The sequence below is a fragment of the Sinocyclocheilus rhinocerous genome, unplaced genomic scaffold (assembly GCF_001515625.1).
Source record: "Sinocyclocheilus rhinocerous isolate Xijiao unplaced genomic scaffold, SAMN03320098_v1.1 scaffold111, whole genome shotgun sequence".
NCBI classification, from domain to species: Eukaryota; Metazoa; Chordata; class Actinopteri; order Cypriniformes; family Cyprinidae; genus Sinocyclocheilus; species Sinocyclocheilus rhinocerous.
In genome coordinates this window covers 2,633,103-2,660,052 of record NW_015642811.1, presented here as the reverse complement: position 1 = coordinate 2,660,052, position 26,950 = coordinate 2,633,103, and the positions used below count along the sequence as shown (strand labels likewise).

Genomic DNA, 26,950 nt, shown 5'->3' with positions numbered 1-26,950 from the left:
ACTTAACATAAAAATGACTATGAAAGGGTATATTAAGCTAAGTTTTTATATTCATAACAATTTGCTATGTCCCATACACTGCTCATCAAATTTGAATGATAGTAGAATATTGTCAAATCATAAAATTTTAAAATTTTGTTCTCCTATTAATATTTTGTTAAATGAGAGATTACTCAATTTGAGTGTATTGATCATTTGGTAATAAAAACAATATTTTTATTTAATAAAAAAGAAGAGTTTGTCCATGTCCCTTGAATGGCTGTCCACCCTGTCGTATTGGGGAATCTGCCCCTTTAAGAAGGCCATTCCCTTTAGTGACATCAGGACAACAGATTTTCTGTCTCTTCAGTGGCGGGAATTTCAGCCGCTGAGGTGAGCAAGTTGGTGACTTTTCAATTGACAAATTTCCTTTGTCTGAGTTTGCTTACTTGCTTTGCCAAAGCTTAACATGTCCACCCTGTCGGCATAAAATATGCCAGAAGTGATTAGAATACAGTATTTTCAAAATATGTAAGTTTAAACATACCAAATTATCTTCAACGACCAGACTAACTATTCATTTACATTACATTTACATTTAGTAATTTTGCAGATGCCTTTATCCAAAGCGACTTACAATTGGGGAATACATAAAGCGATTCTTCATAAAGAGTCTTTGCAATGTGGTCTTTGAAGGTCAGCTGGTCATCAAAGATTACACCAAGATTGCTGACCGAAGTTGATGGGGTAATTGTGGAAGATCCTAGCTGGATGGTGAAATCATGCTAGTCACAGTTTGTTGTAAGTTAATATGCTAATTGAAGCTCAAAATGTCCACCCTGTCAGCCATTCAAATAAGTACAAGCTAGAAAGGGAAGGAATAAATAAAGATTATTTTTTAAATTTAGGATGAAGTCAAGTAACGTCGAAAGAGATGAGTTTTCAGCTATCGCTTGAAAATTGTCAGGGATTCATAATTCCGGAAAGGGGTGGGAAAATCACGAAGTTGATGGGGTAATTGTGGAAGATCCTAGCTGGATGGTGAAATCATGCTAGTCACAGTTTGTTGTAAGTTAATATGCTAATTGAAGCTCAAAATGTCCACCCTGTCAGCCACTTAGACTCGATAGGGTGGACATACACATGATTGAAATATTTCATTGTCACATTTTGTCATGCTTTGTGTGTTCTGCTTTATGTGTCCACCACGTCATGTGCTGGTCCACCCTGTCATCTTCATATTTTACTATAATATTTTAAATAATAATTCAATCATGTCTATATAACCCAATGTGTTCAATAGCTAGGTGCGGGGACAATACCATGCAACCAAATATCATAGCTCCCCTTCAGGAACTATGACGTAGCGACCAGGAAGCTTAAAAGCACGTGCGGTGGATAGAGTGACAGCTTTCTGTCATTCAGCAAGCGCTCTGTGTGTGTGTCAGTCTTCTCCGTTTGTGAAACTTATTTAGTGTTGTCTGTCCCTCACTATAAGTCATGCCAAAGGTGAGTGATAAGACAAAACACCTGGAGAGAGCAGGCAGCGTTTCAGGCTGTGTGTTCCTCCCTGCCCGTGCTACATTACGGGTGGGGATACACACAGTCTGTGTGTTGTCTGCTTGGGAGTGAAGCACGCAGAGTCAGCTCTCGAGGAAGCTGACTGCCCGAATTGCGAGCGTCTGCCACTGGGTATGCTTCGCTCCCGGAAGGCTCTCTTCAAGGAGCGTTCCTCGCGGTGCCGGCCCTGCTTCTGCCGAGGTTGAGTGGCGGCTGCGCTCGTGGGGATCGCAGATGGATCTGGTGGAGAGAATGGAGATGGGTGAGTCCCTTTCTTCTTCCTCACCCACCAGATCCAGAACCTGCTCTCTGGGATTGGAAGCCCGCTCTGCGGTTTCTTCCCCCTGGGGAGAGGGCTCAACCCTCCGCCTGTCTTCCTCAGAGGAGTTTGACATGGAGGGCGTCGCTGAGGACTCGCCCCCCAATCGCTCCAGTATGAGGAGCTATTGGAGGTGGTTACTCGCGCCGTGGCCAATCTAAACATCGACTGGCCCGCCGAGAAACAGGCTGAACTGCAGAAAAGCAAGCTCAATGTACGCTTTCTGCGGAGTAAGCCTGCCTTTCTTCCCCGACCTCCACATCGATGTGTCGAGGTAATGGGCGAGACCCTTTTTGGCCCGTATCTTCAGTCCCGCCTCCAGTCATTATGCCAACGTGGCGGTGCTGAGTGATCACGGCTACAGGGTGATGCCCAGGGTCGAACAGACGCTTGTGATCTATCTGTCCCCCGCGCGGCATCGTCCCTGAAGGCTCCGGCATTGCTCTCCAAGTCGCTGCGGACCACCTCAGAGCTGGTGGGCAAGGGGTACACGGCAGCAGGTCAGGCTGATGTTTGCTTACACACCATGGCGGTGTTGCAGGCCTACCAAGCCGATCTGCTGAAAGAGCTGGATGAGGGCGAGGAGATTAAGTCTGAGGATATCACCGAGCTCAGACGAACCGCTGATCTGTCTCTCCATGCCACCAAAGAGCCCGCCCGCGCCATTGGCAGGTCTATGGCAGCACTGGTGGCGGCGGAGAGACACCTGTGGTTGACCCTGTCCGATATGAAAGAGAAGGACAGGGTCTTCCTCATGGACGCCCCGCTTGCGCCTTCTGGCCTGTTCAGCGACGCCGAACGTAGTGGTGTACACCTCATCATACGGTGCCCATCTCTCCTCAGTGCCCTCAGGAGATCGATCTGCCAACCCTGCCACCAACGGTGCTTCAGGGCACAGCGGTCTCTGGCAAGCGCTTCTCTCAGTCTCCGCCCGGAAACGTAGCGGTACTGGGAGGCTCGCTACCTCTTCCGAGGTCTCTAGAGCAGCTAGTTCGGCCGTCCCCTGCCGGTCCGCCGCTTCAGGGCACAGAGGTAGCCACTCTGATTACACCAGAGGCCAGTCTCGAGAGTGGAAACTTCTGCCAAATGTGTCTCAATGGGTCCTGCACACTGTAGAGAGAGGCTACAGAATCCAGTTTGGTTCTCCTCCGCCTCGTTTCAACGGGGTCATTCCCACTCTGGTGGGCCCCGAGCAGGCTCTGGTAATGGAACAAGTAGTAAACACTCTCTTGAGGAAGGAGGCCATCGAGGTGGTCCCTCCTCTCGACAGAGAGTCCAGGTTCCACATCCGGTACTTCATCATTCCAAAGAAGGATGGAGGGTTGCGTCCCATTTTAGATCTGTGTCAATTGAACCGCTCAGTCATGCGACTGAAGTTCAGGATGCTCACAATCAAACAAGTCGTGTCTCAGATCAGGTCCGAGGACTGGTTTGTCATGATCGATCTAAAAGACGCATACTTTCATATTTCCATCCTTCCCCAACACAGGAAGTTCCTGAGGTTTGCTTTTGGGGGCAAAGCTTTCCAATATCGGGTTCTTCCCTTCGGCCTTGCACTCTCACCACGCACTTTCACGAAGTTTGTGGATGCTGTGTGCGAGATAAGGCCGGTCACTCACTGTCAAGCAGTTTTAAAAACTTTTTTAGACATTTGGAGGAAGCCTTGGTTCTTGTCTCAGGGCCCGATGCTGGGAGCTCCTTTCGCCACGTAACACTAGCGACGATTTCGTCCCTCACTGGTTGGGGAGCGGACATGAGTGGCCACTCGGCCCGTGGTCTGTGGAGCGGTCGCCATCTCACATGGCACATCAACTGCCTGGAGATGCTGGCCATGTTTCTAGCGTTGAAACACTTTCTCCCAGACCTAAGAGATCGCCATGTGTTGGTGGTTCTCTTACATCAACCACCAGGAAGGTCTGCGTTCACGCCCCCTTTACAGGCTGGTGCACCCACATCCTTGTGTGGTCCCAGGGCAGACTCCTCACGCTGAGGTGGTGAAGCAGATATGGAGAGTGTTTGGCCAGGCTCAGGTGGACCCAGTTTGCGACTCAGGAGACATCGCACTGTCCCCTCTGGTTCTCTCGGACTCATCCAGCTCCTCTCGGACTGGACGCTATGGTACAGACTTGGCCAAGGCTTCGTCTGTACCCCTTTCCCCCGATCGCTCTGCTCCTGGAAGTTCTGGAGAGAGTAAGCCGGGACGGGGTCCGTCTACTGCTAGTAGCATTGCGGCCTACCACGCCCCTCTCAGTGGTGAGTCAGTGTGCAGACACCCCCTAGTTACACGTTTCTTCCGAGGTGCGCTGAGGCTGAGGCCTCCAGTACGATCCCGTGTCCCCCCGTGAGACCTGGCTGTGGTTCTAGAGGCTCTCTGTAAACCTCCTTTTGAGCCTATAGAGGAGATATCTGATCGTCATCTCACTATTAACACTACCTTTCTTCTGGCGATTTCTTCTCTCAAGATTTGGGGATTTGCAAACCCTCTCAGTGGCCCCTTCTTACCTAGACTTTGTGCCCGGTCTGGCCAAAGCGTTTCTCTACCCGCGAGCGGGCTATGTACATAAAGTTCCCTCCTCCTTTTCTGGATCCTGACCAGCAGAAGCTTAACTGTATGTGTCCAGTGCGATCACTGGACGCATACGTCCACAGAGCTGCCCTGTGGAGAAGGGCGGACCAACTGCTAGTGTGCTATGGTCCCCCCAAGAGAGGTCTTCCTGCTACTAAACAGACCCTCAGCCAGTGGATAGTAGATGCCATTTGTCTTTCCTATGAGTCCTCTGATCTCCCCTCCCCCTTGGGGGTCAAGGCTCACTCTACCAGATGTGTGGCGTCCTCCAAGGCCTTTCTGGCAGGTGTGTCTATGCAGGACATCTGCAACGCTGCGGGTTGGTCCACGCCCCTAACGTTTGTGAGGTTGTATGGCTTTGATATGCGAGCCACTCCGGACTCTTCTGTTCTCTCGCCCTAGCTGTGCTCTTCCACACTAGGCAGGGATTTGTAAGTCTGGCAGTGTTGGCATACTCGTTCCCATAGTGTTTCGACACAGCTTGAGTTCCTGAAGGGGAATGTCTCTAGGTTACGCATGTAACCCTGGTTCCCCGAGGGAACGAGACGTTGCATCTCAGTGCTATACTTCCGACATGCCTGCAAGCATTTGCTTCATTTCGCAGAAGCTGCCGCTGTATCCACCGCCCGTGCTTTTAAGCTTCCTGGTCGCTACGTCGCCCCGCCTGTGACGTCTCGCACATCCATTGGACTGATTACACATGTGATTCAGAGCGTGGTCACGCTGAAGGCGTTCCCATAGCGTTTCGACGCAGCGTCTCTTCCCTCGAGGAAGAGACGTTTTCTCCAAATAAGAAAAAAATACATGTGTGAATTGTATGAGTTTCTTTAAAAACACATGGTTTACATAAAATATTTTATGTATTTATACAAGTTATGTTCCGATTAAGGTAAGTTTAAGGTTTTCAACCAATATCTTCATTTTACTTAAGCTTTATTTTAATTACCCAAAATTATTTTTAATAGTTTTTGTTCACAATAACAACACGGAGCCAAATGATAACTTTGTGTAAGGAAAAAAAGTGGTTGTTGACTAAAATTTGCTAGTAAGTTGTTTCTCGGTGCAACTAGCGGAATTATTTTATTTAGTAAATGTTTATTTTTATTTAATTAACAAATTGTGAACTGGATCATTCTGAACTGTCAACAAATAATTCAGACCAGTTTTATGAACTGGATCAACTGATTACTTGAAAATATCTCGATAATCAGGCATTACTTTACTCGTGTGCCAAGGACAGCTATGTCAAGATGTTTAGCAAATATAAACTTTAAGCTTAGCACTGTTTCTCACACAAAACATATGACTTGATTGTCAAGCAAACCACATTTTTGTAAAAAAAAAAAAGTGTCACGTCCCTCAAATGAGTAGAAAGCCTCTTCTCATAAAGTCTCTGTGCATTTTTCACTAATGAATCATTTCCATGAACTTTTACAGCATATCTGAAATTATCCAATAAATAAATCAGCCTGTCCTCTTTCAACCAAGATTCCCCTCTCCCTGTTCCCACAGGACTGAAAATAAATAGGACTCTCATGAAGTAAGCAGTAGCAGTGTTGGGAATATTATTCTGGATGCAGTCGGATTAAGAGGCTAAAATGGAGGAGAAGACCAGAAGGATACATGGAGATAAAGACCACTTTATACCATATTATCTCAGTAAGCACAAAAACACATATGAAGTCATTATAGATTACTTAAAATACACAAACAAACATGCAGTCATAAGCACTAGAATGAGCATGTTTTATGCTTATCAACCCTTGTGTCAGACCGGACAATCCTTTAACACGACATATCCGTGGATGTTACACTTTAAGCATACTGTCACAGCTGTATGCTCAGAAGCAACACAACAGATTCCATCTGTTCTGCAAACAGCACTATAGGTTAATCTGCACTTTAAAATAGCTTATATGCAATATGTTACTATTCCCTTCTAGTTTTTACAAATCCCTAAGAACTAATTACTATACAAAGTACATCATCGTCCTTATTTCTGTTTATGTACCTCTCAGGTACATAACAGTCAGGTTTATCACTGACCAGAAGCGTTCATGTGTATATGTGGGTGTGTGTGTGACTTTGTACGGTTATAAAAAGCGCTTAGACCCCTAAGAAACACATTACACAACATTAAGAGAGATTAAGACCCAAATCAGCCAAGGGTTGCCATGGAGACCTGGATCAAAGTTATTAATTTCAGATGAGCGATCTAGTCAGAGATTTGGTAACACGGATTAGCAGAATCTTCTCTCATTTTCCCCTCCTTTTAAACAGGACAGACACAGAAACAGATGTCAGTGTTTTTTTGGAGTCCTTTTTCTTCCTTACTTGACTCAAATTTGTAAAAGACTGTACAACTTTATATAATGGTCAGTCCAACCCTATCATCATTATGATCTATGCGCCCTCATTAATGTGGAACATGTTGTATTACATTTCTGAATTATTATTTTAAACTACTAATTTTTTATTTTTATAACTTTTTTAATGCTTGGCAAATCAGTCTATAGTCTACAAATAGTGTACTTACATAGCTGTATATATGTATAATGTTTTTTTAATGAAGTCTCTTATGCTCATCAAGGCTGCATTTATTTGATCAAATTTACAGAAAAAAACAGTAATATTGTGAAATATTATTGCAGTTTCTAATATTGGTTTCCTATTTTAATATACTATAAAAAATTAAATGTATTTTTGTGACGCAGCAATGAATTTTCATTAGTCATTACTCCATTACTCCAGTCTTCAGTGTCAAAAATTAAGCAGGACAACTGTTTCCAACATTAATTATAAATCAGCATATTAGAATTATTTCTGAAAGATCATGTAGCACTGAAGACTGGAGTAATAACACTGAAAATTAAGCTTTGCTTCACAGGAATAAATTATATTTTAAAGTTGTTTACCTCATGAGAGAGCTGGGAGTGTCTGGAGCACGCTTTAGGAAGGCCCTCAAAGATCTGGCTGAAGAAGCCGAGAAGAGTAGCTTTTGGCTCTGGATAAAGAGGAAGGATGCGTGTTGGGGCACCACCTAGCACAGACGCAGGCTGCAGGGGGTGACAGGGAGATGTCCCTGACACTGCCCCGCCACCAGGTGGCATTCCGGGATTAAAGGGGCGAAACGTCAATGAGCGGTGGTACACGGCTGATAATCCCTGCAGCCTGCCAGTTCGTAGGCACCGGAGGAGGTGCGTAAGGCAGCAATGCCCTAGCAGGTAAAGACCTACCTGTGTAACATTTGATTTTAAATTGCAATAACATTTCACAAAATTACAGTTTTTCTGTATTTTTTATCAAATAAATGCATGTCTTATTGAGCATAAGAAACTTCTTTAAAAACCATTAAAAATCTCACTGATCTCCACTAGACAGACAGACAGACCGACAGACAGACAGACAGACCGACAGACCAACAGACAGATAGATAGATACTCTTTACTAAGGTACAAAGTTATTTATTTACAACAAAATTTTGGAATAAGTGTCATAAAATTTTGTGGCCACTGTATGTATCTGTAATGGAATTCAGAAATATTTATCATGCAGTAGCTTCTCTGATGACCAAAGAGATGAATTGATGTGTTTTCAGTCTGATGTTCTCACGGTGTCTCTCTGGGAGTCAATGTTAAGGCGCTGCTTTGAAGATGAGGGCTCTAAATCAGTGTGGGAATGAGAGGGATGCTTTCTGTGGTCCACAGTGTCTCTACTTCTGATCTGTGTGTGTGTGTGTGTGTTTAAGTGGTAAGTGGCTAGTGTTGATTTTTAATAATGTAGGGAATATGTAATATGTATTGCAGTAAAACGTGAACTTGCGATGCCTTGAAAGTGGACAAAACCAGCTTTTTTGACAAAATGTGTTTAGGGTTCAATTTGCGCTATATGTGAAGAATAATGCACGGCAATCAGCAAATTTTTTTTAAAGTGGCATTTATCGGTTTTTGCAAATTAACTCTTCATATATAGTTACAGCACCCTGATTAATTTAAGAAGCAACCTCAGTGATTTGATTCTGGAGCCAGGCCTGCACCAAGTAACTAACAACCTAACTTACTAACCACAATTTTGGTGTCAATTTTTTGGTGTCAAAGACAACTCTGAAACTTCCACTAACTAACCAACTAAATAACTAACCAACCCATTACAATTCTTGGTGTCCTTTTAAAGGTAATTAAAACTTTGAAAGCCACTACTACTAAAATATGCTATACTAAAATACATTTCACAACAATACTCTCAAACTAAACTGTCAGAAATAACTAGCTGATTCAGAAGTTACACTGAAGAAACACATTTTAGAGATGACAAAATGCACTAGTCATCAGAGCTAATGTATGTTCTGCTGAGCAAACTCTGTTAGAGGACTGAACTGGAAATGGACAAGAAGAAAATACAGTGATTTAGAGGTGAAAATGGAACAAATAACAACCTAAAAATGCGAAAACTGGATATAATTTGTCCCGTTGGCCATTTTGAAGGCTACACACACAAAACAGTATACAATTCAAAAGACAATATACAAGAACAGTAATGGTATACACAATGTCCTGAGGAGATGTATTCATTCACAGAAAGGTTTTCCTATGAATTCATTAGAGAAGAGTCCATTTTTATGGGCATTGTGTGTCTTTCCTAAGGGTAGATGAATTGTGAGTTGTGCTCTGCCCGCATTCCTTTGAGCAATAAAACTAGTGTTATCAGATAGCTATTATTATTATTATTATTATTATTATTATTATTATTAGATGTTAACTTGATTTCAATTCATTTTGATTGGCTAAAGTACATGAAATATGTGTTTACATTTTTCCTCCCAGTGGTTGACATGAAAAAAAAAAAGTTAAATGACGAATAAATAAATAAATAAATACTACTACTACTACTACTACTGGTAATAATAATGGTAATTAATAGTTAAAATAATAATAAATAGTTGGATTATTATTATTATTATTATTATATTTTAAGTATTTTGATTGGCTAAAGTACAAAACATGGATTGAATGGGTTAAACTTTGTTTGTTTGTTTGTTTGTTTTTCTTTCCAGTATAGATTACATGAAAAGAAAGAAAGACCAATACTTATACTGTATAACATCAATATATTTTTAAAATATCACATTACATTTTACCCTACTACCTGTCAGATATAACTGTAAGTGGTGTTTTGCGAAATGACCTATCGCACCTATTATGAGGCTATTTAAAAAGATTTGGGGGTGTGGTCAGTAATTTTGCACGTTTGTGTCCAATCACGTCTTTGGAGGGCAGACTAATTCAGTGGCTAAGTCTGGCTTAAGTTAGCAAACGGGTGAATTATCATTCACTTAATTATATTAATACTTAATTATACTCCATTCTAGACTGATTTCCAGTCCTAAACTTCCCAATACATATGGGCAAACAATGAGAACTCTGAGAACCTGCTTGAGTAGTGTGTGTGTGTGTGTGTGTGTGTGTGTGTGTGGAGATCGGGCCTGTCACAGAGCACCTCATCTCTGGGGGGGCTCCGGATGCTTTTTGCACTGAAGTGACGGATCTCTGTCACACTCTGTCACACTCGCACACCCTTTGCCTTGGTCCACGCTCTGTCCCTGCATGCCCCATCTGTGTGTGTATGTGCGATTGTGGCACTCTCGGTGTGTGTGAGTGTTTGTGGGATGTCAGACGTGCCCCATCTGCAGCCTATGAGTTGTGTAATAAGCTCGCTCAGAGCCAGGCAAGGTGAAGGACAGCAAGAGCGAAGGAAAGTGGGAAAAGAGAGCCAGAAAGAGAGTCTAAGGCTTCTCGAGACACAACTACATATTTATATCTTCAGAACTAATCCTTCGACAGTGGTCTGTCTCCCATGTGTGTGAACATACGCCACCTGGCTCGACGTGATGGTGTATCAACTTCTCAATCACCTCCGCAGCGGGCAAACCGTAACGACTCTTCTCGCAGGCGTGATAATCCTCCTTTAGACATGCGCTGACACACACGAGTCCCAATGTCTCGGTTTTACCATATTTAAATCCTCAGCGACGCATTGTTCTGATTGTCTCTGCTGTGCGTTTCTTTTAGTCTGCTGCTTTCAATGTTGATGTTGAACTTTACGCTTTCAGATGGCTCATCCAGCACCGCCGAACCATGCTACGCCATTTTACTTGTGCTAAAAGTATCCCTGGAGAAGTTAAGACCAGCGCATGAATAATACATGAGGTATAAACATTGCCATAATGCTCTTATTATAGCATTCAATCAGCCCGGCCAAGATATTCTGCACCAAACGTGCTGACTTCCTCTATACAAGTCGCTTCAATTACCGAGCCTGAGATAAAGAGATAGGCCTCATGGATAATGTGGAGAATTTTCACCTCTCCATCAACCCTCACGCATTTTTGCCTCTCTTTCGTTCCTCCCTGTCTTTTTCTCACTTCCTTATGCAGATGTTTTCTCTTTTTTTTCACTCCCATCCTGTGGGCTTATAAATGAGAACGGCTGCTATCTTCATCTTAAGCTCTGAGAAATTGCATTCGTAAGAGCGTGTGAATAATACGGCTGCTCCCATGCCAATGCCAAGATCTTCTTACTCATAACGACAAAGACCTCACAAACACGGCTGGAGGGCGGAAAGGAGGACAGATACACAAGTACACACACAAATAGCTTTACTCTTTCTCTTGCACTCGCTATTAAAGTCCATGAGTCTGATATCATATTAAATGAAAATAAATAAATAAACGAATAAATGAAAAAATTAATGCATTTATTTTCTCTATATGATAATGTATATTTTGCATATGTATGTATATTACATTTTTAATTTGTATGTATGTTTACACGCACACACACACACACACACATACACTGAAGTAATATATCATAAAATATTATTTTTTTTAATTAAAATGATCATTTAGGAAAAGTACTACTACTACTGTATTATTATTATTATTATTATTGTTGAAGTACTTTCCTTAAATAAAATAAATAAATAAATAAATAAAGTAATTGTAAAATTATTATTATTAAGTTCATGCAGGACAAGTGCTACTATTATAGTAGCAGATGCTAAGACTTTTTGAAATGAATCTTAATTTTTAATTAAAACTTTTCTTTCAAACTGTTAAGCGGATACTATAATTTCATAGTTTGACATTTTGTATAGAATGAGAAAATAATGCAAAATAGTCACTATATATATATATATATATATATATATATTTAAATATACTCATAAAACCTTCAATAGTTACATTTTGACTTTAAGAATATGTAATAATGAAAAGAACTCCAAAGGATGTGTGAGGTTTTTTTTAATAAGAAAAGAACATAACAAACTTTAAGAACATACCATGAAACAATCAACCAAATAAAGCAATATATATATATATATATATATTAAGACCAAAAAGTGAATTTCTTTGTGAGTCTTTTATGTCTGATAGAAGTATGAAAATCAAAGAAAAAAGACTTAATTGTGAATTAAAAATGAGTTAATGAGGTATTTTACAAGCGCTCCAACAAATGCAAACTGTAGGTGCTCAAAAGAATCCACAAAACGGCGTTTGCTCTTTCTTTTTGAAGTAGCTGCTTAATTATTCTGAAGGACTTTGTCTCCTCAATCAATCTCGGCAAAGACTTTAACAGAAGCATAAAAAAAATTAGTAGGAGTATGTTAAAGTGCATTGTATAATTCATGGAGTTTTGCAGGTACTGTCAAGCGTCAAAAGCTTCTGTGGGTGTCGAGCTAGTCTGTTTGCAGGAAGTTGACAAAGACCACTACTCCTGTTAGCACCAGCTTAAAAGTCTCTGAGCTTTGCAACCTGTGCAGTGTTGTTTTCAAACATTTTTCATCTAGATTCGTTTTGATTAGGAGAACCTAATAAATTAGAGAATCTTAGAAGAGGGTGTTTGTTAAGGTTCAAACACTTCCAGAGAGTCTCGAGTCTCCCGTGCCAATGCTTTGAAGAGTAAGCGGAGCAGCAGAACACTTTATCAACTTGACTGCTTTTTCCTCTGTAATGTGATCCAAGCGGTTATGTGAAAGCACATAGTCATATCTGTTCTCTGTCACCCTCTAATGTGAAATATGAGGGGAGACATTGCATTGATCCCCTCTAATTGTCTGGAATGTTCTGGGCTGATTAGGAATTTATACTTTCAGATCCCGGCGCTCAGCAGCAGCACACGTGTGTGTGTGTGTGTGTGTGTGTGTCTGTCTGTGTGTGTGTGTGTGATGTATATTACATTTTTAATTTGTATGTATGTTTACACGCACACACACACACACACACATACACTGAAGTAATATATCATAAAATATTATTTTTTTTAATTAAAATGATCATTTAGGAAAATTGATAACAACAGCAACAACAGTAACAACAACAACAACAACAATAATAATAATAATAATAATAATAATAATAATAATAATAATAATAATAATAATAATAATAATAATAATAATAATAATAATAATAATAATAATAATAATAATAATAATAATTATCATCATTTTATTATTTTAATTAAAATGATCATTTAAGAAAAGTACTACTACTACTGTATTATTATTATTATTATTATTGTTGAAGTACTTTCCTTAAATAAAATAAATAAATAAATAAATAAAGTAATTGTAAAATTATTATTATTAAGTTCATGCAGGACAAGTGCTACTATTATAGTAGCAGATGCTAAGACTTTTTGAAATGAATCTTAATTTTTAATTAAAACTTTTCTTTCAAACTGTTAAGCGGATACTATAATTTCATAGTTTGACATTTTGTATAGAATGAGAAAATAATGCAAAATAGAAACATTAGTGGTCTTGAATGTTTGGATCGATACAACTCTTCCTGATTTTTTTTGTCACACTTGAAAGTTTTTTTTTCCCTCTCTTTTTATCATTGCATTTATTGGTTGGTACATGCATGAATTTGTGTGGTTTATTTCTGTTTTTTCTTTTTTTCTCCATTTCCCATCATTCCCTCTGGCTGATAAAGGCTGAAATATGTTTTCGGCCAGATCCAGCTGATTTTGTCTGGAAGCAGCTTGGATCCTCTCTTAGGGGAAGGTCCTGTCTGACTATTGAAAATAGTCAGAGTTCTCCTTAGGCAGCCATTTGCAAATCTCTTAGCATAACCTCTTTGATGCTTGCAAGGGAATGTGTGTGTGTGTGTGTGTGTGTGTGTGTGTGTCTGTCTGTCTGTACCCTGTCTCTCAGTAATTTAGCGAGCCGAGGTGTAACCTGTGACGCATGACATGTTCGGCAAAGATGAAAATGGAAACTCAAAGGGCCAGAATCAAATTGGTAAGACTGGCTTTATCAAGCAGACTGTCAGATGACAATTTAAACACATGAAAGACTGATAATAGGAAGAACGTTGTAAGAGGACGGCGATGGTTTTAGGTTTGGGACTTATTATTCAGTTATTAGATATGAAATTAGATGGATAACACACTCTGAGAAGAAAATGTCTCTTGAGCAACATTTATCTGTGCACCATGGTAAATTTTTACTTTGTTTGAGAGAATTCCTGATTATTTTTGGATGTTACTTTTGGATGGCTAGATGGGGATGTATTTTTAATTGCAGTACTGTATGAATTACATAATTCTGAGTTATTGCTCTATAAATGACATGGGTCAATATAGCCCACTGTTTACATAATGCAACATGCATGTTATCAAGCAAACAAACACTACTGTTTAAGAGTTTTGGGAACTTATTATTATTTGTTTTTAAGCTCACCAAGGCTGCATTTATTTGAACAAAAATACAGTAAAATAATAATAATGTGTGTGTGTGTGTGTGTTTTAATAGACCTTTCTTCTATTTTAATACATTTTAATCATGTAATTGAATGCAACTTAATGTATTTTTGTGGAAACTGACAGATATTTTTTCAGGTTTCAATGATGAATACATGCAAAGATCTTTGCTGTCACTTTTGATCAACTTAATGTTTCATTGCTGAATAAAAGTATTAATTTCTTAAAAAAAAAAAAAAAACACTGACCTCAAACTTTTGACTGGTATTATACATGTATAACAAGTAATAGGCAGGTTAACTGACAGTAACATTGATGCAATACTCTCATTTCTCATGAAAAATACAACTGAATCACAGCCGTCAAAGATATTCACTTCAATTCAGTTCAATCTGTCTGTATAGTGCTTTTGATGATTGTTCCAAAGGAGCTTTACTAAGAATAGTGCCTTACAAAACCACCCAGTGAGCAGCCAAAGGCGACAGAGGCGAAGAAAGAAAAAATAAAATTTAAATAAATGAATGAAGTAATCTTGGGAGGAATGAGACTCACCTCCTCAGGCTGGCACATATTTTAACAATTTTACACAAAGCATACATACATAAATGTTTGCTTGAACAGATATAATCCAGCTACATTAGTATTAATGATAATACTGACATCCAAACGTAACCAAGGCTCTTAAAGCGACCACAGAACGGTGTTTTTGTTGAGCGTGGATAAACATTGCTATAGTTACATTTCCTTGTAAGCCTGGGCTTGGTGAAATTGTGACATAAGAGGTATGTAGCTGGTTAGGTGGGAGGATTTGGGCCCATATAATATTCTGAGTGTTGAATTTATCTTCTGCTGGCTTGCAGACTAGTCTCTGAATCAACACTGATACAACTGAGCCTATAATTCTATCCACCAGACACATGGAGACAAAACCAACATAGTTACGTGGTGTTTTTATTTGTTTTGTGTCCTGTGATGTTTTTGTGTGTTATTCAAATGAAACAGCACTGCATTAGCATTGCCTGTGGCTCTGTTTTATTTTGATGTTACGTTCTGGTTATTGCTACAACAATTTAGTTATCTTAGCTGAAAATTCCGGCGAGTAATTGCAAGCTCTATATCGTCTGTATTGAGAATGTGTTCTGAATAGAAGATGGCGAGATGGAATGCATTTATGATTTAGGCTTATTTTTTTATTCATTTCAACCCCTTTTCCAAGGTTTCATCATTTAACAATCTACAACCAGTTGTTGAACCCTTCCCCCCCCCCCATTTGATGCTTCTGTTGTTGTTGCTGTCAGTCTGGATGGACAGATTTAAACCAGTGTTGCAATTCATGTGTCACAGCATGAATTGACTCTTTCTTTTTATGACAAACAAAAAAGCAAGCCTAAAAATATTCTTATAATAATAATATAAAATTTTAAATGGTTTGAAATGTGTTTTTTTTTTGAGGAGCCAATATAATACATTATGCTTAAAGTCCATGCTGCCTTCTTCCATACAAAAAAAAAAACACAATTATAGAAACACATACTACTACTATAAGAATACTATAAGATCTGTCAAGTTTGTATTTCTAAAACCTGGAAGCCATGGGCTTTTAGAATTGTTGCTTTGGATTTATGAGTAAAAGAAGAACTATTCAAATGTTTTGAATTAGTAAGTCATTCATTCATTCATTCATTCATTCATCAATTCATCCATTTATTTTAAGAAATTAAAACTCAGAAAGAATTAATTAAATTCATCAAAATTGACATTTATAATATTACAAAAGATTTTGTAACTTAAATAACTGAGACAATTCTGAGAAAGACTACAGTTTTGTTATAACCCAAATTAATTCAAACATGAATTGCATGCATTAAGAAAATGCTTTAAAATGTGATTTGGTTGCTTTAAAAATGTGTTTGCTAACATGACGTTGTGTAAAGATTACAACCACCACAAGAATGTGAGTTTACCTGACCTAGAACAAAACACTAAGCAAATGAACCATCTGGGTCAACATGCAAACCAGCATCATGAATAAACAGCTCTTTTCTGAAGCCATGTGATTATTTTGTGTGCATAAAAAAAAAAGAAAAACTAATTTAAAATTAATTGAGAGGATGAGTAAATTATATATGATGAGACGATTTCCATTTTTGGATGAGCGTCCCCTTTAATGGTATGAGAAAAGAAAAAAAAAAATATTGGAAGCCGGTCTTAAATTTCTTAATCATATAATGGTTGTTTGCACAGAGAGATTGAGAGGAACATTCAAATGCATATAATGGCATTCCTCCAGATCTGAGAGGCAAAGACAGATGTTAGGTGTTGTGCCGCATATGCTCTCTCTCTCTCTCTCTCTCATTGCTGAAGATTTCTTCCTTTAGCTCTTGCAGTGTCCTCTGTTTCCCTGGGGAGCCATTACAGCGTGGCGCTCAGTGCGAGATAATGGAAGGGTAATGAATTTCCAAACTAATCTATATTAGCGCTGTTCTCTGAGTCAGGGGCCATGGAGAGATACATAGTGAGTGAGAAAAGAAAGAGAGAGGGGGAATGAGGAAGCGATGAGGACGGGACATGCTCCTTGACTTTCTCTCTTTGCTGTTTGTATGACCCTCTGAACCATACAAGAACTCACTCCAGGGTAAAGATTTTTGAAACTCTCGTGGTTAAGGTTACGGACTGGCATTAACCTTATCAGAAAGCAGCTCTCCAGACAGTGTTAAAACAAGGCAGGGAATTCAGTAACACTTGGTGCGGGCCTGACAATGCTCACAAATTAACTTGCATTTGTTTTTAGCACACTTGAGACTTGGAAATAGAAAATCTGAGCTCATTCAGCAACTTGGGAAATAAGTTTTAACTGCATTTAAACAATATCTCAAACACGGTCCAGATTTAAAGTTGTGGTTCTCAGCTGGTAAAGTACAGTTCAGAAAGGGTCATGGACAACGAGGAACATCAAAAGTAAAAGTAACTGATCATATAATCACCTGTATTTAGAATAAATCCTGAGCAAAACTATGCAAGGTCAATCACAACATAACTCTGACTCCATTACTTGCTTGCATGGCTTACATGTGAGGTGTACTACAGTGCTTTCTTTCTTTCTTTAGTTGTTTTGTTTTTCCAATCATTCTCCAAACCAATTAGGGTCATGGAATGCTGGAGCTCCAAACCAATTAGGGTCATGGAATGCTGGAGCATTGCAATATTATATTGTATTGTATTGTATTGTATTAAAGGTTGTCAATCAATTAAAACATTTAATCTAATTAATTACACAATGTGGAGATTAATTGATTAATGGCCGAGGAATCTAGTGCGTTAAAATTTTAACTTTATTTTTTCCATAACTATTTAATTAGATTAATGAGTTAAAATGACAGCCCTAATTATATATTATATTATATTACATTATATTATAGTATATTATATTATATTATATTAATAGTTTTTTAAAAAATGTGTTAGACTTCTGCCTGTTTAAGAATGACAATGCAGGATATTGAATCTGTTTTTTTTTTTTTTTACAACCCAGCACTGGAGATAAGTATGAATATGTAAAATTGTTTACTTCATTAAAATAAATGAGCAACTGCATGAAAAGTAGGATTACTTGCTGTCATAAAACAAATCCTCTTTTTAGATGGTGTTCTTGGGTCTCAAAGGAATATTTCAATTTTTTTCATTTCATAAAACTTTGCCGAAAATGCAGTAATGGTTAGTTTTATCTTTAAGATTTGAATAAAACCTGTTTTCGAAACAAGTGTTTCAAAATCTCAGAGAAATGTTTCATGGCCATCCAGCCAGCAGATTACAATAGTCTTTGTTCGCAGTGCAGCTGGTTGAAGTGATTTTATTAAGATACTTGAAGGCCCAAATAAAATGTAATTAGATGCGGCACACTTTTTTTTCTTATAAACAGTGGTAGTAACACTAATTCAGCAACTCCAAGCTGAAGATTGCTTTCTAAAGGACTGTGCATGTATCAGAGAAAAGAAGAGAGAGAGGGGGAGTGGGGAAAAGGAAGATTAGTTCTCTCACTTATGAGAGGGGCTAGTGACTTCATTAATTTGGGTCTGACTGATGAGTGGGTCAGAGGCGCTGTTTGATGCATACTAAATGACTGAAGACTCGGGCAAGCACATCTGCGCACGTGTATGTGTGTGTGGGCATCCTCACGCTCTCCCAAATACTGACATATGCACTTACTAACCCAGTCAAAATCACCTGAAGCCAACAAATAGCATTAAGCAGAATTGGAAGAGAATATGTAACATCTCACGGTCGTGTCACTCTCAAATAACCCCCTCTCGGCGTATGCCCTCCCAGCTCTGGCCGGAGGTTTTAATGGACTGACAGAATAAGTGGACTCCAGCAGACACCATCAGTCTAATGAGAAACAGATGCTGACCAGATGAGAGCTAAGACCGTGGCACTGGCCAGCTCTCTTTGCCAGGCCAGGGAGTTGGCATGTTGACATGCAATGCAACTATACCGAAAACTACCGGTTAGACATTGCCAGTTTTGTCAGAGCTCCATTTGAGTACGACTTGTGCAGCAGGTTGGCTCATCGGCCCATGATTGAACCTATAATCAGACCAGGACAGAGAACCTGTATTTAAAATATAAAGTAAGTGAGTTTTGCAATGTAGAGTCAAGCCAGAGATGGAGGTTGTTGTTATATTTGGGTCAGAACCGGCTCAAATGGATCATTTGCATAATTCAATGTTAAGGCCACAAACATATGCATCATTGGATGAACTGAACATAGTCTGACTGTCATAAGCAGTGGAATGAAATTACAATGATAGGTAAACATGTGGTTTGCAGTAAATATTTTAGTTGCACATTTTGCATGTTCACATGGCTATAGTTAAACATGTTTATTTTATTTAGCCAGATTCAACAGTGATAAAATGTTTGGGGGTCAAAATAATAATCAAGCTCATCCCTCCACCATCTCAATTCCAACTTTATTTCTATTCACTTCTATTATGCATTAAATATTATAGCAAGCAAGCAATAAATTAATTAATTAATAAATATGTGACAGTATGACCCTTTATTAATTTAGGTTTTATTTATCAAGGCCATTTCAATTACACCTTTATTTCTATTCACTTCTATTATGTATTAAAGATTATAGACTTCATTAACATAAGCTACGGTTTAATTTGCAGGAAAAATCATATGAAGTTATGACAAGTTTTTAGATTTTGGTTTTATTTACCAAATAAGATGGGGGAAAATAAGGTAACCTTAGAATAAGCATTATGTGGTAACTTTCTTAAATGGATTATTTTAATGATACTTTAGTTTTTCTTTTTTTCTTTTTTTATTTTAGGGCAATTTTGGTTACTTTTTTATGAAGCCTAGTACTGTTTCCATTTGTTCAAACGATGGCAATGCCAGATAATAAATCAGCATGTTTCAGTTAAGTCAACAAGTATTATATTACATTACGTTATTATATTATGTGCTGTTGTTTTACAGTGAACAGTGTTGCTTAAAGACTTTAAAGTTTAAATGATAATAATAAAGATGATGATACATCAAGATGATATAGTGTGTTTGCATTTGTCAAGTCACTCTCAGTACTATTAAGTGTTTGTTTAAACGCTTTTAAAACACCTTATGGCCTCCATCACACACTGCACAGGGACAGCTTGATGACACACTTGCATTATTGTAACTCACTGCCTGTCTGACTTGTATTTTCCTGGCTGACCGACTCTGGCATATCTCCGGCCTCTCAGCCGGAGGGGCTTTCAATCAGGGCGTCGGGGCTGGAACAAACGATCGGAGCACGGTTGATCCAATTCTGTGTGCCGGGCTGCGAAGGGGAGGAGGGCACTCTTAAACTGATTGTGTTTTCTCCTCAGGGTCCTGTTCCGGCCTTCCCGAGGAACGACCCGCAATTATGACTGCTGACAGGCTCTAAGTCAGTTTCAACCTGACGTCTTTATCAAAATAAAGTGCCGCTCCATTACCACTGGAGAGGAGAAAAGTGAGGAGAGGAGATGGGTTTGGGGAAGATGCCTGCCTTAACTTCCGAGCGTGTGCAATATCTTCGATTGCTGCCCTCTCTTGGGTAAGAAAAAGAAAATAAAGCAAACCTAAAGATATCTTCCCGAGCAGGTTTAGCTGAAGCATGGAGGCCATATGTTTGACCTCGCACTTGTTGAGGATGACTGCTAAATTGCTGTATTGATTGATTTAATAATCATGGTTCCTTCAACAAGTGCATCAGCTGCTCCTAACTTTTCGCCTGCTCAACTTTATGGCTTTAAAGGCATAATTTACTACACAATATAAGGCTAAGGCAAAGGAACGCACTCTAAATTAAAAACTCTTACTGCTCTAGTGGTTCAGAGAGAATTGGTGATTAGAAGTAAAAACTCCAGTTATGATTTTTTTTTTTTTAAGGTTCAACAGATAATTACTGTTGTCTGTATCACATATGCCGTTCCAGAGCAGAGATATCAGAGAACGAACAAATGAGATCTACAGGGAGAAGGGAATTTAAACATGAATAAAATAGAATAATGACTTTAGAACTCTTGAATAATGTATCTCTAGTTTTAACAATAACATTAAGTGTAAAGATAACAATAGTTATATTAGCATCTATATCATCCTCGTCATGTTTATAATAAACACACACTAACGTTTTGTAATCTGCCTCTTTAAATGCTCAAGTTGGGTTGATTCTGATTGGGTGTCAATGTTTTTATTGTTCATTAGCTGGAAAAAAAAAAGTTCTCAAAGTGATTCCAACGATATCGATCCTCTGTATTGTCATCGTTATATCTGTGATAATTGCCCTATTTCCACAGATTTAGAAGGATAATTGAAACTTTATAGTTATTGTTATCGATATAGATATCATCCTTGGTGTGAACAGGCCTTTAGACTTAATCGTAATGAGCGACCAAATCTGATGCATAAAGATGGATGCAAGAACACGTGAAATGATAAACTCTGTGGAAAGAGAGTCAGTGATAAACTTTTATGAAATTATATGAAAATAAAGAAAAAAAAATATTGTTTTCAAAATACTTTTTGTAATGTGATTGATTAATGCATTAATGCATCTTACACAATTTGAATAAACATCATTTGGGTGCTTTTTTAACAAACGTTGATTTATGTCAATAATTTGATTAATTTAATTTGCATATCATGTATTTAATTTGTTTTAAAATGTATTTGACTGACAGTCCTACACTTAATATATTCCAGTGTACAATAATACTCCACAATGAGCCGCCCCAGACGGTCTCTTTCACACTCAGCAGACCATTTGCATTTTGTAATCCCTGTGAAGCTGCTATTTCCTCAATTGCATAAAGTCACTTAAAACGTTTTCTAACCATTCCCGCGATGACCTCCCACGTGCTTTGAGAAGCCATTGACGGAAAACTGCTGACTAAGAGAGAAAGAAGAGAACAAAAGACTGAGAGAGATTGGAAAACAGAGGTAGGAGAGTTTGTGTTTCTCAATCCACGCTCAGGTATTTCTGTGTGTGTGTGTGTCTATACATTTGTGCCAGAGTGTGTGTCTGAGTGACCTGCCTTTGGGCTCATTGACCCATGATACTCGCTCAGCCAGTCCAGTTCTGCGTGTCGCTGTCAAGGGGTCACACACATAGCCGGAGAGCAGCTATGTGTGAGACAAGCTCCCCTCGTCTCTTCCGGCCTGCCAATAAAGTGAGCCGTTCCGTACGCCCAGTATGTGACCCTGTCTACCATTACGCCATAAACCACAGCCAGCAGAATAGAAGCATTTAGTCCACTGCACAATAGCCTTTCCTACTCTCATTCAAGCTGCACAACCACCACGCAGCCTTTTAACACGTCGCAGTGGCATGCGGGTGCACACACCAGAATAGACCACAGACTGAAGAAAATAATCAGATGGATTCATGCATTGATGTGTCAGATTACTATTATTAGCCGGGGCAGTACAATACAAAAACAACAGCAATATAAACCTCTAAATTACAGCCGTTATTTAAGGTACATGCCAAAACATGTCACATTGTCAGAATTGTCAGGTCAAAAGCAAGCCTGTGTTTATCAGAAAAGTGGAAAGCTTTTCTACAAAATAGATTTGGAAACACATTTCCATGTTGTGCATCTTCATTGCCTTCCATATGTATGCCTCTAGATGAAATAAAAAGGTAAGACTGTCACCTGTTGCTTTCCGCTTAAAGGGAGTATGCATCTTTGTTTCAGACCTCATTCCACTGCTTATGGGACAGGAAGTGGTATAAATGCATAAGATATAAGTTAAAAGGGATAGTTCACCCAAACAAAGAACATTCTTCATCGTTTATTAACCCTGATGTTGTTCCAAACCTGTATAACTTTCTTTCTTCTGTGGAACACAAAATGAAAATAAGTTGAGTTCGAAACACAATTGGCCTCCATTGATTTTCATTATGTGAACAAAAAAGAAAAGGAGAAAATACTGTATTGTTGCACAGAATAAATTAAGTCATACAGGTTTAGAATGAAATAAGGGTGAGTAAATGATGACAGAACTTTATTTTTGGGTGAACCATCACTTTAATTTATGCATTTTCTGTATTTATATGAGTTTGTGTCACACAAGCAGTGGAAAGAGGTCTGAAACAAAGATACATAGCCGATCTTGCGCTCAAATGTACCACATGTTGTGGGTTATTAAGAGAAAGGCATTAGCAATTCAGTTTGATTTACAACGTCTGAAACGAGCCAGTCCAACATCAATTCAGTCCCATGTGCTAATTTTTTCATCCGTTCGTTACGTTTTTCCCCAAGAGGGACATCTCATCCATCATTGAAATGACATAGTACATCAAGAAGTCTTTTTTTTCAGTCCATTGCTGTCTTTGTCAGGAGTCAAGAGAGAGGAATCTTGGGAAAAAAAAAAAAAATACATAAATTTCACCTCTCAAACGAGTAGGCAGGCGAAAAATGTTGATCAATGAAAATGAAAGATAAATCTAAATGCAAATAGCCCTGCACTTTCCACACGCATTAATGTATCTATTTGCAAGTCTTAGAAGCCGAAAGACACGCTGGTTTGATATCTGTTAGTTTCCTCCAGTAGACGCAATAAATATCCCCTTGCCGTCGTGAAAATTCAGTGCTAAGGGAGAAATTTGACAGTGGATGAATCAAAGACTATTGTAAATGAGACTGGTTTGAGTGAAGGTGAAAGTCTGAAGAAAAAGTTGTCCTAAACTGGCGAAACAATTAGAATATGTAAGTTTCAAACCATCAAACATCATACAACAAGTTTCCAAGATTCAATAAAGTGAGACTAAAACACTCTTTAGTGCTGTTGGGATATCTTAGAATTGAATAAAACACCTAATAAAAAAATTAAAATAAAACAAGCACTCCATTTTGCATTCAAGGTAGACATTCTTGCATCCTATTTTTTAATGTTTTTCTGTAAACCCATGTGCTAGCTAACATCTTCGACTGTTGCCTCCCATGTCCTGACTGCCATGTTTTCAGATGCCATGCCAAGTTAAAAGTAGTTCAGTTATTAAAAACACATTCTGAAACCCCTGCAGTCTGTTCCACTTTGTTGCCAGGCATGTACAAGGAGGCGGTGAGCTGCTGAGATTTCACAAGGTTGAGGTCAGTGTGTGTTCACCGAGTTACAGTGAACGATAACAGAACCCAAGGGAGTGGAATTTGGCTTCGATTTTGACCTCATATCAGGCTCGAAGATCTCAGACCTATCTCCTCCTCAGCTCTTCATATGTCTTTTGAACCAATGTGTGTAAATAATATTGAATCTGCCATGAATTTCTCATCTGGTCATTGAAGGCCTACTTGAGCTTTCAAACTATCCAGCCTGAAAACATCCATGACACTTCTGGACAGCTGGGGTTTGTTTGGCAGTCTCCTCTCTTCTCCACTCCTCCTGGGAAAGGAGGATGAGAAGGATACAAAGTGCATTCATTCGAGGACATTCATTCACTCTGTAAACCTCCCGAATCCCTGCAAATGCAAAATCAATCGACAAAAAATGATGAGGCACCAGTTCTCCTCAAACACTGGAGTAATAAAGAAAACCATCAATATTTACAGAGCAAATGAGAGTAAGGAAATTACAAAATGTGTCTTTTCTAATGCTCTATTGATGTGGTGCCTGCTCTGCATATATAAACAAGCAAATCTGCCTCTTCCATGAAATCAAGGTCACATGGGGTGAACCTGAGAATGCTCTGGAATTACATATTTATAGTAGAATGCTTTGAGTTATGTCACCTAATTTGGAAATTATAAGTACAATATTTCAGTTTGGATTCTGGTTAAGCTTTAGTGAAAGCAACAAAGCTGGTCAATATGAAGCTGAATTTGTATGGAATTTATTACAGCAAGACTCTATTCTGAACATATACATTTTACTATTGTAATATGAACAACCAATTATACTTTATAAGTTTAATTGATTTATTTATTTTAGGGGACTGCAGGGGGTTCCTGACTGGATATAAAGCTTCGACAAGTTTTAATTATTTAACAAAATAAAAATAATTTAAAAATAAAAACCACCAAAATAAAGCATGTATTAAAAAATATATTAAATATGTCATTTGTTTACTTGCAGGTCATGCCATCATTAACCAACATCAGAGAACCACGAGTATGCAAATGCATTAATTTTAAATGTTAACCTAAATTCAAGTAAATATTTTACAGTATGCAAAAAAAAAAAGATTAGAATCTTTGAGATATGCTAAAAGTAATGTCTTGTAGTTCAGTGAGTCAAGTGAGATTTCAATAGCCGGGTTTCCATCCAAAGTTCAATACGTGACTGCAACAGAAGTGTGCCTTTTTCATCACAACACACATTCTGTTATTCAATCATTTATATCTAGAAGTTTCAAACGCCCAGCTTGCACATGTTTACCATCTGATTTCCGTCATATGATATATTAGCCTGTAATTACCAGTGGAGGAATGTTAATGCAATCTGTGAATGATTAGATTGACTCTGTGGCCACGATTACTTCCTCTGGCTTTTCCACTAGAAATTTAATTCAGCCGTGTAGTGAATACAAGCCCAGTGTATAAAATGAGATAAGAGCTTAGATGATAAGTTCATTTGTGGTCCTTTGGCGTAGCCCCCCGGCATCCCCCTGCGCATCTTATGCCAACAGAATTTGTTACGAGGCCACAAGTTCAAGCGAGCGATCGCCTGCCTTTGACGTTTCTTATTCTCAGCGGCTGCGCTATAAGGACAATGAATCCCACTAGTATGGCTATAATTATTTTATAGCTTTCTGTGTCTGCCGTACATGCTTTGAATAAGATGTCTGTCGGGCCCATGCTACACTCACGAGGTTTTGCCGTCCCATAGCGCAAAGTCACATGACTTTTTTGATGAGCTTGGAGGAATTTATTCACAAAATGCATTTCCATCTCCCATTATTCGCATCAACCCTTTTTTGCACAAGTCAAAAACCACCTCAAGCGATCGTAAAAACTTTTTTGTGAATTAAGGAATTTTTATTCGAAATTTGGCGTTTCCGATGCGCTTGGAGGAATTTATTCACAAAATGCATTTCCATCTCCCATTATTCACATCAACCCTTTTTTGCACAAGTCAAAAACCACCTCAAGCGATCGTACTAACTTTTTTGCGAATTAAGGAATTATTCGAAATTTGGCGTTTCCATCACTCGCTTCTCATGCGACACTTCAAAATGCACATTAAAATAGGGTGATGGAAACAGCTAATGTAATAACTTCATTAAGTTGATTCATTGAGTTAGTAAGTTGTCTGTGACCAGTGAGTTTGAGACTTATTTGTGAGTCAGGAAAAGAACATTTCAATTGTTTAAATGAGTCATACATTCATTATTCAGACCTCAATGGTTGTGTTGCATGATTTTTACATGTATTTGGTGAGGGTAAAACAATAGAACTCTTTTTGTGTTCAATTCAGACTGCAAGCTTTCAACTAAAGCATTGTTTATTTATTCATTTATTTTAGATAAGACAATACATGCAGGAACTACAGTCAGAGTATTTTAGTACAGTATTTCATTCTCATCAGTAGAAGTTAGACATCCAGTTGCCCACCCTACTTATTTAATATATTGAATAAAAATCCCCAACTCCCATGAGAACTCTGAAGCATTTAATTGTGTTGCATATTAGTTTGTTTATAAAATGAGATAATTAGTAAGATGAGATAAGATGAGATAAGATGAAAGAATAATTCACAGAACAGTAATGTGGCTGGAGTTAACATGGCTAATAATGTTCATTAACAGGGCTGAGTGTGAGCTGAATTAGCACTGGTGTAGAGGACTTAATGATAAATTAAAAACATCTCTCTTTAAAATAACGATACATCTTTACATTTCACTTTAAAGTACAATGAGTTTGAGGCATGGATATGTATACGTATTTCTGCTAACGAAATATATTTAGCATCTGTGTTAGATACTGTATCTCATGTCAAGCATGATGGCGATGACTAAGAGCTAGATTATATTATCACAGTCTTTGCTATTTGTCGTGTAAACACTTTTATTGACCTTTTGATATTCATGTAACATGTTAATATAATGCTTATAATATGCAGTTAGCTTTAGCTTTCAGCACATACACTGTTGAATTATTAATCTCCAGTGACAATGATTTGCAGATCTTTTTCTGCAAGTTCTTTATCAAACACTTGTACCGGTGCCGAAGCGAACGGTGTTTTACAAAGATGCTCACATAAACCGCAACAGGAAGCAAAGTG

The 26,950-nt window shown here is 38.5% G+C and overlaps 1 long non-coding RNA gene across 1 annotated transcript; it reads right to left on the bottom strand.

The window, feature by feature from the left end:
- Nucleotides 1-200: 200 nt before the first annotated feature.
- Nucleotides 201-26,036, bottom strand: LOC107756513 (uncharacterized). Its single transcript, XR_001641820.1, has 3 exons — nucleotides 26,025-26,036; nucleotides 10,395-10,399; nucleotides 201-309 (listed from the first exon to the last, which is right to left on the bottom strand). It is a non-coding gene; the product is annotated as an uncharacterized LOC107756513 (long non-coding RNA).
- Between the last annotated feature and the right edge of the window lie 914 nt (nucleotides 26,037-26,950).